The 12,742-nt window shown below is 41.2% G+C and overlaps 1 protein-coding gene across 1 annotated transcript in view; it reads right to left on the reverse strand.

The window, feature by feature from the left end:
* LOC117153457 (dexamethasone-induced Ras-related protein 1) overlaps positions 1-12,742 on the reverse strand; it is a 44,855-nt gene that overhangs the window by 31,187 nt on the left and 926 nt on the right. The window lies entirely within an intron of this gene.

Raw genomic sequence — 12,742 nt, forward strand, 5'->3', positions numbered from 1 at the left:
GGTTTCTTCGTCGAAATATTTTCTGCATGACGAATTTACGTAGCATTTTCACGAAACACGCTTAAGATCCACTAACAAGTATTAATTATCACTGTAATTTCGCTATATAACTGTACGAGTGGCAATCGTCTCGACTAGGAAGTTTGTTAATTTTCCAAGGAACAGACAGCACGGTATAATCCTTTCGACGGTAATAGCGCTGGATTTTGATTTAACGCCCTATAAATATGTATTTTGCCATATCGTTGCTGCATGTTCAAATAAATTTTGCTCGTTTCAACGTTGCATAAATTTCCACAGCGAAATTCGTTCAATTGGTTTAAACGAAACTTAAATTCGTTGCTCATCTGAATTTACGAATTTACATGATAACGAACGGCGACAAAGATTATTGCTATTGTATGACATGATTGCTATTGCAACAAGCTGTTTTTAGCTTTCACCATTTGGTCGGAAAGTTATTTACTAATCCTGTTATGCTTTCTCCGTAAATGATCATTATGTCATATATCATGAGTTATTTAAATTGCACAAAGTTTTTTAAGATTTATATTCATAGCTGTACGTATAATACGCGAAAAGTAATGACGAGAACGAGAGTAATAGTAGCAAAAAGAAGAAAGCATTCCTTCTTCGACATCTACTTTTAGAAGTCCTATGAAGAGTAAGGAAGCTACATATATAGAGCGTTGCTTTCAAAATTACAACGCGCTTGTGAACCTTGTACCATCGTAATATGTTCTTCCTTGGTGCAGAATTTCTCGGAAACTTCGTAATATTTCCGCCATTCTTGATACTTTCTTTTTACGATGTTTTTCTGGCACAATTATACCGGAGCGTCTGCGAAGATTGAGATTTCACCGTGTAGTTATTAGTTCAACCTTGCGCGAAAGACTCCGAAATTCGTCCCGAAAATAACTGACGTTCCCTAGATTAAAAGAAATAAGATGACCTTCGAATATCCTGAACTCCACCACTTATTGATTTTCCCTTCCATCCAAGTTCCTCTTCGACCTTTCTCAACGCGTTCGGTTTACCCTCGTCGGTGTATTTTTCAAAACACGCTCTCGATCTTGACGTATCATCAGCCCAACCCTTCGTTTCGCAATAAACGAGAAACCAGCAAACGTATATTGCCGCGAAAATAGAATTTTTGTTCTATTTACCGAAGTAAAATTATTTACCAAGAAACCACCTTTAAGAACGTTTCAACGAGAGACAGAGGACTATCAATAATTAATCGACATGGCACGTGTACATGTTTGAAAGAGACCGGAAACGTAGACCGGCTACACGGAAACCAGAGAGGAAGGAAAAACGACAGAATCGCAGTTCCATCGATTGCTGGTCGGTGGGCTATGTTACAACGCGACACACGGCCAAAACCGAATAATAAATAAGAGGTGTTCAGGTTATCGATCTGTAGCGATGACACGGGCGAACGATACGCGGGTTGTCGACACGGTGGTACATCGGAAAAATTATTCTTGTTTTAACATCGTGTACACAGAAAGTGGCGAACCGATACGCAGCGAGACGCGATAGAAATGATAGTGAGAGAGCCTTCCTATGTGTACAACATTGACAATCGGATTATAAGGGCATCAGCGATTGTGCATTCGGTTGCTTCCACGTACAATGCCGGGTTAACCGGCCGAGATTTTTCGTTTTGTTAATTGGATATCGTTATCCCCATTAGTCCTTTGAACTGATTTTGATTCCACTGTTGTCACGTATACGCGTACATACGTAGCATACAAAAATTGTATCGAGCAGTTGTGTCGTAGCTCTCGATCAACAAGGCAAAGGGATCACCGACTTTTCTAGTAGTAGATATATCTTCTTCGATATCTAATCATATAACGATACAAGGTTCCAATTCATGGCCAGTTACGAAAGCATTAGCGTACTTATCCGATACCACTCCACCAGGAGGAGATCTTCGTTGTTCCGGCAGTAGCGCTTGATTCCGTATTCGATCGTCCTGGTGGAAGCCTGTCTAATCTCCGACAGTTCTGTTGAATTCAGTCGAACTCGCAACTTTTGCGGTTCTTTCGGGAAAGGTTGTTGCGGCTCACTGCGCTCCAAGCTATGCGAATCAGACCAATGTAGTTTCCGGTGTTCCGGCGTTCGACGTTTCCGTGGTGTTGATATATTGGAAGGGGAATTTCAGGCTGTATTTGTGTTAGAATTATTTTGAAGAAAGTGGTTGGACGTAGATTAGAAGTTTATCGAATCGATGATCGCACGGATATATTTGTCAACTCATTTAGAATTGCTGTTTGCAAAGAATCGACGATCGTTCGTGGCATTTTTTCCTTTTGCAGCTTTCGATCTCTTTCGAGTTTCAATATTGGTTTTTTGCGCCAGTTCCACGAATGTTCGTCATAAAGCAATATTCCCGAGAAGAAATTTCTGTGATAAACTTTCGCGACGATTCTTTTGAAATGTTTACACTTGGTCATATGAAATAGTAAACACGAATTCCAGCGACTATGATCGAAAAATTAATGTGTCATGTCGACGTCATCTATTTACCGGAAATTCTTGCAATATAGTCAACTATTATTCTCTCAATGTTCACACCGCAATTCCCCTAAGCGGATTCCTTGATTACCGCTTACTAAATGCAGATTGCCGAATGATGATTCGTTTCTCCTGTCCGCTAGCGTTCCCATTATTCTGTTTGTGTTTCGCGTTTAAACTTCGGTTTACTCGAAATCGGCCGATTCTCAAGAACCTTGTTCCTTCACGATATCGATATTAATCTCATTACGATTTCACCGCGTAATTCTATTATTTTCACACACCATCGGCATAACGAATCATCGCATGTAAGTTCCAATTTTTCATCTCCAAGTAACTATCTCAAACTTCCGAATCACTCTGAATAAAGTGTCTTTATCTCAGGAATTTATCCAAAGCAAAACACCGATTCATTCCGACCGAGATATTTCAATTGACCTCGTATCAGTAATTGACTTATCGCGTGAAACAGGGGCAATTCATGGTCAGCTAAGACGAAGTCGAACCACCGGACTAGTTTTTCAGGATTTACTTGCTAAAGGGGCAGGCAGACACGTTTTATCGTAGGCGGCATTAGATTCTGCTATCGCGCTCGAGTACCGTGACTATATAATTACGTCGTTGACGATTACTTTGCCTTGTTTAATCCTAGACCGAACCCTTTTGCCTCGAGCCATTCGTTCTAATATCGTTGTAGGTAGACCGACGGCCAACGCTATCCGGTATTATCCCTCGGGATCGAGGATCCAGCTGCTCGTTTCTTCCGACGAACTTCAGCATCTCAACTGGATGAAACGCCTGCGAGGATTCAGAGTGTACTCGTTGTATATCGTTCACCACGGGGGTTTATCGATTTTCGAAGCGTTATGGGGTAATTTATTCGAACTTTTAACCCTGTAAATATGGCTTCCGTTTCGTCAATAATCGACGAAAATTTCACGGAACACCGATGATATTTGTGAAAACGTATTCGTATTTAAAAGGCTGATCATCGATTACGGAATCGGCGCTTTAAGATGGGAGCATATCGACGAACGACGTTTTAAGATGAAAGATCGTAAGGCTAGAGAATAATAAAAATTCTTTTTATATTTATTTAGTTGTTTGTTTTCGTTGCAAAAGAAGGAACGCATAGTGTAAGATAGGAAGAAGCGTAAATTGCCATGCCACGTAAAATATTTACATCCGGAATGGTTCAAGGAAATTGAAGGAAATAAGGATTTGTTTCGTTTAAGTGGCAGTAATCAACTAATGATGTCAAAGAGTAGAAAGAACGTCATGTTGTTTGTATAAAAAATGATCCCGGTGAAGTTTGAATAATGCATCAGAAGAGGACGAGCTCATCCAAGAATTATCGATCAATCTTGTTAGCCGGAGGTATATTCGTGAAACTTGTATTCATCCGTTACGAAGCGTAGACTAAGTACGCGCATATATTAAAGTTAACGCAGACATTTTTCTTCATACTTTGCAAGTAAATTGTATGAATATCGATGCGCGTTTATCATAAATAGAAGGAAGAATATGCTGTTCGGAGATAATCGTTGGTTGCACGCTTAAAGATCAAAGTCCGATCTTTCCTTCAAATATCGATGTTTAAAAAGAATCAAAAGAACACGATACTCGCGAGGTACAAAATGGAAGAAAATCCGGTAGATTTCCACGAACGCAACGAGTGAAAGCTGCCAGTAAAAAGTTTCAGTACAGTTCGCAGAAACGTCTAATATCTCGAGCGTAGACGAACAAGTAGAAAGAATTATAAACGACATTTTCTCTTGGTTTTTACCCCGTTGAAAATGCCGTCCATCGAAAATTCTCGTATTTCTACACGCTTTACAGGTTGTCAAACGGTCGTTCGATAACTCGTGCTTTCTCGTTTACACGTTTCACGGTCCGCCGGATGCTGGGTTAGCTAATGTCCAAGTCTTTTACTGTTTAATAGCCGGTTGACTACACCGGGCTCTTTATCACTCGTGTTACACACTACTTTATCAGTTAGCTGGTGAACTTTAGCCGACACCTTATTAAGACGCTAGACTGGGCACGGCCGGGACCGGTTGCTCGTTTTGTAATTAGCAGTACCTTAAGAGAACACGATAATTCCCTGTTGACGAGCAGAGGGTTTTCTTTTGCGCTCCCTTTTCCGGGTAACCATGGATGTGAAGCTTTTAGTCGTGCCTGATAGATCGTTGCATGTTGCATATAAACTGCGACGGAATATGCAACTTTAATGTTCCAGCATTCCGTCCGATAAATATTTCGAGAATTATTCAAACCGAGCAGATATTAGTTACTTTAAATTATATACATATAGCTGGCAACAATAAGCTGGCGAATCTGCGATCTTTCGCTCGTGATGAAACTTTCGACAATCATCGATGGAACTTTGCTAAGGTATGTTCGGAAGTAAAGCTGTTGTTCGCCGTTGAAACGGACGATCCGATACATTCCTCGCAAATTGCACCAAGCTGCGATCGAATTTCCTTTCCATATTTTCAAGATTATTGACCGGATAATAACGGCGAGTTCCTTGAACACCAGTTGCATGACATAAAACTTTTCCTATAAATAAAACCGTATGATCGACCGGTGTGTATATTTAACGCGGTTTAATGGCCTGGAAAGCTAGGGGATGTCGTTAACTTTAACGCTAATTAACCGGGTTTTTTTACGTTTTGCACGAATTGTGTTTAACCGAAGTGAAGAAACGATCGAAATGTCCGATCCTCGCACCTCGTCGAATTTCGATCAGACCGCACAGGTGCGCGCATTGCCTACCAGAAATTAACTTGACCGTCAAACTTATCCACCTGGTTTTCCCCGGAATGGACGAGGGCATAGATTCGCTCTGGGAATTAACGATTTAACGGTTCTGCATCTCGAACACGAGACGAATTACGCCTTGCCGGTGCACTTAGGCGAAACAGAACGCGAGTTTTCTTCCCGATGACCGATGAATCCCGCCGGAGACGTGTGCTCCGAGATACGGGCTTGTCGCGGAAAACAAATTACACCGGGGTCTCGGTAGATAACTCGAGTTTCCTACGGTTTGTACTACGATCGAATCGATTCTAGCTCGTTAGATTCGGAAGCAGGTGGATTTCTTGGCAAATGAAATTTAGAAAATAATTTGTAGCAGGTTCTTTATTCTTACGTCTTTATTCCGAACGAGCTTAAATTGAACGCGAAGTTGAAACAGATTGTAATCCTTCGAGGATAAAAGCTGCCAAATGTGAAATCTCCTCCGACGCTACGAAACAACGCTAAATTACTTTTTTCATTATGGTATGATGGCTTGAAACTAAAGGCATTCGTGATATTCGAGTCGAGATAGTTTCTCTTGAGTAACATGAAACGTCAACGTAGCAGCAACGAATCTCTTGGTCACGAGAAAGTAACTCGTTCCTTGATATGTAAACTGTTGAAGATCAATATTATTAATCTGTTGAGTCGCTGATAGACAACGGTAGCAATTTTAAAGGCTGCGCGCTGCTTAGACCGCTCTTCTCGCTGCAATCGTCGTTAAGTGGTTTTTCTTGCCGAAGGGAAACGGCTAACCCGATTACCTTGGTGGCAGCGTCGTTCTTCTGTGCTCGCGAGTCACCTTTCTTCGGTTCTTCTCCGTTGCCCTTTGATTTAAGTAACAATCCCCGAAGCCGGTCGATTTATTAGAGCCCGTCGAAGAGACGAAGAGACGAGCGAACACCGGTGGATAAATTGAATAGACTGGAGAAGGGTGAACGAGAGAAAAGGATTTCGCCGTTTCCGGCAGCTGAATGTTGCGCGTCGCGCCGGATGGTCGGCGATTTTACGCGATTCATTCTACCATGCTGTGTCGTGCTTCGACTCCAGCTGAATTTGTTATCTTCATTTCCGTTTAAAACTCTGGACTAATTAATAGAATGACGGGTTCTTGTTAAACAACCCATGGGAAAAAATATTTGACGTGGTTAATTCGACGAGTGGGTCGAGCTTAATTAAAAGCTCTCCTCTCGAGGTCGAATGTTCACCGAGCTCCTGTTTTCGTTTGCGCTGGCTCAAAGAACGTTCATTCTCAATGTAGTCCGCTCGAATTGTTTCCCCTTTCTGTCTCTCTCTCTCTCTCTTCTCTCTCTGTCCTTTTCTCCTTCGCTCTATATTTTGTCGCGTGCATGTAAGTCTAGAAAAGAGCGCGTTTCGTGTTTCCTCGTCGACGCGAATTCGAAGGTTCCGGACATAGTCTTTCCGACACTTGGCCGTCCGAATCACGGCTCTATCGATCTCGTCGCGCCATTAACGTGACGAAAAGGGAACGTGATTTTAAGGAAAAGACCATAGGGGAGAAAAGGGGACAAGAGACTCCTTTGTGCTCTGTGAGACGCGTGGCCTCAGGGAAAAACGACATGTGGCGGGTTGTTTCTCGCAGCGTGATTTGTAGCGTGGGAGAATTATTGCGATCGAATGACGGGAATTCTCGAGGAGAACGCGTTCTTTGTAAGTCATAACGCTGTAATTGAATATAACTTATCACGGGTCAGTTAACGCATTGGCTGTTACTGACTCGTATGTAGCGTTAATACCATTGTTTTAATAAATAACTTCGACAAATAAATAGACTGCAAGTAAAACAGCGACTGACGTGTTAAAATAAAAATCATTGTTACTTAAAATAAAGATCTTTCTGATGAGAAAGATACGAACGAGTAGCGACGGCAGTACGACTTTCGTTCCATCGAAATCGAAATTATCCGCGTTAGAAACAGGAACCAGCTTCGACGCTGACATAGTTGTCGAGCAACAGGAAAATTCGAGTGCCGAAACGCGTCCGCAATGCATCTCGATCGACGCTGACAATACCAAAACACGAAGGCAGCGGAATTGTGATTCACTCGCGAGAATTCATTTATGTCCTGGCAGAATTCAGTTACAGTTTCGATCTTGATGCAAATTCACGACTCAAAGGTGTTCAACGCCTGGAAACGTGGGTGCCGATCCATTCCAAGATTGAACTCCGGTTGAACGTTAGAAGCGAATCAAACTCAAAATCTGCGGAAACTGTATCCACGCGAACCGTTCTTACCTTCCAGAAGAGATAAAGGAGCTGTATCACTGGCGAGAAACTTTAACTGGATATACGTCTTGCGAGAGGATCTTATTAAATTTCTCCCGAGATCGTACGATTTTCACCGACACACGCTCGTCTCTTTTTTTTCATTCCTACTGCATTGCGGACAGGACTCCTGCGAGAAATTCAACGGTATCGCGAAACGTTTAGACAATTTCTTCAAAGTCTCGCTTGCGCAAAGTAGCTCTCTTCATGCGGAAAATTATATTTGATACATTTTTCCAAGCGACAAGTTCCTCTGGGGGTAGCCATCCACATGTTATTCAGCAATTAAGTTAGAAAAATTTACCAAATGTCCAGCTGGACAAATTGTAAAGTATAAATTAAATAATAAAGGAAAAGAAAAATAAAGTTCTTCGATACTTATAATACGGAAGTGCCATTTTCAGCATAAATATTCGACTAGCAACGGCGATATTTTTACACTTTTTTGGGCAGTAAACAAATCAATTTCAATTTCGCTGTGTCTTAGATCGATTTATTTAAATATCAAAGCAACTCGTCGTAGTTCGTCAAGCGACGAACGCTCTCGTAACAACAGACGCGAACGTTTTGAAGAACCGATCAACGAAAGGACCGTCTGACACCCAATAGGTTTCGGCAATTAAACAGATGATTGTTCCCACTGATTGGCAATTGCAATTAAGCAACCACATCCATCACGTGTTGCGCCGTGTCTGCATTCCCTCGAGCGTGTATGAAAGAGGTCGAATCGCGAAAAAGCGTGTTACGAATTATCGAGAAATGTCGCGAAATTTCCGACCGCTGTCAGATCGGTCGGACGATCAACCCTATTTTTTTCGTTCCTCGTATGTCATTCGCATCGATCGTGGAATACGTAGTTGGTTTCGAACAATTTCATTCGCACGAACGAGCCCGTTTTTACCATTTTTATCATTTTTGGATTTTCTTGGTCGAATAGATACTCTCGCTGGAGACAATAAGACCGAGGGGATGAACAGGATCTGATAATTAGTGGTTGAAAATCGTGCAGGTGTGCGAAGATCGGTTGGACGATCGACTCTAATGACGATGAAACGTTGTGTCGCGAACGGCCAATTCGATCCCTATAATTAAACTCGATTTAACGAGATACGACTTTTTAATACGAGCTCGCACCCGTCCAGGGCAAACTTTGATGACAACGCGGAACATAATGGGCTGCGTTTGATGAGAGCTAATTACCAGTGAACAGAGAAACGGATGCATCGGTATATGTAGCAGGAGAATACTCGTAGTTTCAAAGCTCATAGTTGTTAATTGGAATGTTGTAATACGGCCTTGTGACAACACTAGGACCAACGAGGAACGAATTTTTCGATTTTTAAACCGTTTATAAAGGAAAGTAGGGAGCAGCAAAAAAAAAAAAAAACACGTCTTCTAACTTTTTAATTGCTTCTAACGTTATTACTACATTTAAAATTTATCACAAAAAATCTACAAAAGAAATTGAGAATTTCATTAACAAAAAATTTTGTCGTGATCTTCCAAAGGCGCAACGTCGTTAAAACTTTTTCGCTAAAGAAAGAAGAAACAACGGAAGCACGATGGCGAACAAAAAAGCTGGTCGGGAAGTTCTCGCACCCCGGTTCACAGGGACGAACAGGGAAAAGTCGAGTAACGAGTAACGAGTGACAGAAGTTTAAAGGAGACAGGTATTCGGCGTCTCCTCGAAGGAATAAATGTCGCGACTCATTGAATCTTCGTCATCCGAGCCGCGAACTTATTCTGCGCGAACGCGTTGTCGCGCGATCGAAGTAGTGGCGCATAAAGGCGTTGACCCGCGCCGATGTTCGACGTACCGCGAGAAATTCGATGCCACGATCTATTGATACGGAAATCCGCGCTCCTTCGTGCATCGCGCGCAAATTTCTTTCGAAAGTCCATCTGCAAGGAAACGTCCGAATCAATTTACGTCGAGTGCCAACGACCAGCCGACACGAAACGAATAGGAATGCTGGTTAGTCGGGAAGTACTTCTATAAAAGTACTATGAAAAAATATAAATTGCTTATCTTCGCTACTTTTGCAGCTCTAGCGTTAAATGACAGACACGCGTATTTATTAAATTTTCAACACGCTTGTAACTAATTAAATCTACCAAGTTTATCTTTCCAATTTTTATTAGGGACTCGGATAAAAAATTCAATTATATATTTATATATGAATATTTTTCAATATTTTCGTACACGTCATCAAGTAAACTAATGCTTTTGACTCCTCAAAAGGATTCAAGTCGCTTGGTCCAATTTTAAAGAAGTTATTCTCTTTTAAATAGCGTGCCAATACTTATGTTCCTAGCTGTATGTTCGATTGAATTCGAGAATTGGATACGGAATTGGCAATGGAACTTATGATGTTTCGCGTCTTTTGAGCGTTTCAGCGATTTCCTCGGATTGCGAAGAATCGGGAGAACGAATATAGCTTGACTTGGTTTAGGGGATATCGGTGTATGTGTGCGAAGCTTTTGTCGAAGTGGAACTGAAAACTACCACTCTGTGCTTGGAAAATTTATACCCTTGCGTGTGTACGGCTGGTGGTTTCCCCTCTGAAATCGTTTCAGGCGATAATTTATGGGCTGTTGAATGTTGAAGAATCTGGGACCTAGGGTGTTTCGTTTAAATTCTTTTCTACACATGGATATAGCATTGGTTGATGGCTTATTTCTGCGCCACAGCAGTTTTATTGTCTATTTAAATTCAACATACAATTATTCAGACCATTAGATTATAATTATTTTACTGATTCTTTTTCTACCGATATATTTTGATCTTCAATAGAATTTCTGATTGTCCAACGCGTCTTTCAACGATAAATAATCATTGAAATACGATGAAGTCTGATATCTGGGATATCGTTCGCTCGTTACTCTTGTTACGTTAGGGTCGGTTTCGTTCGGATTATAGCAAGATATCGATATTAAATGTCTTATTAGAAGAAAGCACGCTGGTCCCTGTGTTTATCCTCACTGATGGGAGACCAGCCAATCGTCCTTTTCGTCCGCCACCTAATCAATGAAGAAATAGGAACAGGGAACTTGATAGGTTCGTATTATAGTCTTTATTCTATTAATGTTCTCCGAATGTTTCGCAATTTCGATCGTTCAGCGATATTTCTTTCAAAGTAAATTCATTCAGGATTTATCGTTTCTCGTTTACGAAAGGAGAAAATTCTGCGAAACATCTTTTATAATAGTCGTCTTCTTTTTTTTTTTTTCTAAAATCGATCGACAAAATTTAGAAAGCTTTCGTATAGAACCGCAATCAATTTCAGAGTGCAACATCATTTTTCAAGCATCACATTTTCGACTACAGATTTAAAAAGTTTTTGTAAACCACGAGAAGTAATCGTGTAAACCTGTAAGCTCGAAACATGTATTCTCCGCGTTGATCTGTCAAATTTCTGAAAAATCACGTACAATCGTGAACGAAAAATAAAAAGAACGTTTGTAAAATCATATTTGTCGAATGCTGGAATTACGTACGTTATCAACATAGTAATTCGTATCGTATCGCGCGCGTGCAGGGGCGTGCGTTTACATCGATATTCAAAGCGAGAACAACGAGTAGCGTTCACGATACTTCCGACCCTATCCACCTTGACGAACAATTGTAAATCCAGCCGTTCCTGCTACAGCGCACAAACGCGTTCACATACGCGTCCCGGAAATGCAGATATCTTGCGAATAAACCAAACGCACGAGAACGTATTTTTGATTTTCAATCAGCGCTGCCACGACCTAGAATCAGTTTCGGTTTAAACCTTCGTCGGAAGATTATAAACCTAATCGAGCGAGGAACGAACGAACGAAATATGCACCGGTAGCATCGGAGAAAAACGTCGATTGGATCATTACGACGCTCCAATATCGCTAAGAAGGAGAAAAACTGTTTCCAATAGGTAGTCGAGATTCTATCTTGCAACAAACAGCAAAAAGTCTTGCCAAGATAAATGTAATGAAATCTTCCCGGGATAATCACTCGCAATCTACCATAGAACCCCAGATAAATGGAATATTATACCTAAATCGTTTGATCCATTATTGGCGTAATCTTCTTTTATCGTTTACTTTCCATTAAGCATTTGAAATACAGTGGAGATTTATTTCAGCTATACCTGAATACTTTGACATTTGGTTAATAATTTAAACCGAGGCTTCTCGTCATATTCTAAGAGAACGTGACAGTTGCAAGATAACAGGTACACAAGCGTTTTTTAACCGCGTAGATAATTACCGACAACCGACTTTCCGCAAATATGACAACGGAGAAAATAAAAGATAAATAGACAGGAGAGCTGGGATTACGGGGACCGCACGCGGCGAAGATACGCTGCATCTTGGTGAATAACAAAGAATCGGTGCAACGCAGCGTGCAGAGTGTAGAGCAATAGATTGGAGCGTGGCTGGGTTTGTTCGACGGTGCAACAAGTCGGATTAACAGCTGTTTCTGTTGGCGTGCACGGTTCTGTGTTCATGGTGACCCGACTTGGCCTCGGTCCAACTTCGTTTTTCGAGTGCTTTACCGAACTTGGTCATTGCGCCCGCGAATGCCTGATAAGAAATATCACGCGAGAATAACTGCCGACTGTTTAGATCGGTGCCAAAACACAATTCGTTGACGTTACAAGAGAGTAGTAACACAAAGACGAGAAGACTGTTAAGATCGTCAAAGAATCATTGTTTTCTTCAAAGGATTACTTTTTGCCATGTTAAATTCTTTTCTAAAATCATTTGAAAGAAAGAACGTCGATAGAGATTTGTGGAAGTTAACATTTACGTATGCATTAACGTTTCGTAATGCGGATTACCGATTGTATCATGATTCCGCGAATGGATATGTACGCGATCGGGTTACAGATTGACCCGGGTCTATAATGATCGGTCGATGATCAGATTGCAACGGAACGCGCGATCGATGAATGCTTGTGAAGTCAAGTTATTACTATCGCGAACACGACTGCAGGAGAAATGGTGTATTAAAAATTCGTTCCAGTGAGTATGATTGAGCCGGCGAAGAAATACGTGACTCGCAGGAAATTTTTCCACGAGTAATTAATATGAGCGGTTTATTGGTTCGAGATACCCAATTTACGAAGCAATCGGCAAAAAATG

This window comes from Bombus vancouverensis, chromosome 1, assembly GCF_051014615.1.
Source record: "Bombus vancouverensis nearcticus chromosome 1, iyBomVanc1_principal, whole genome shotgun sequence".
Classification (NCBI taxonomy): Eukaryota; Metazoa; Arthropoda; class Insecta; order Hymenoptera; family Apidae; genus Bombus; species Bombus vancouverensis.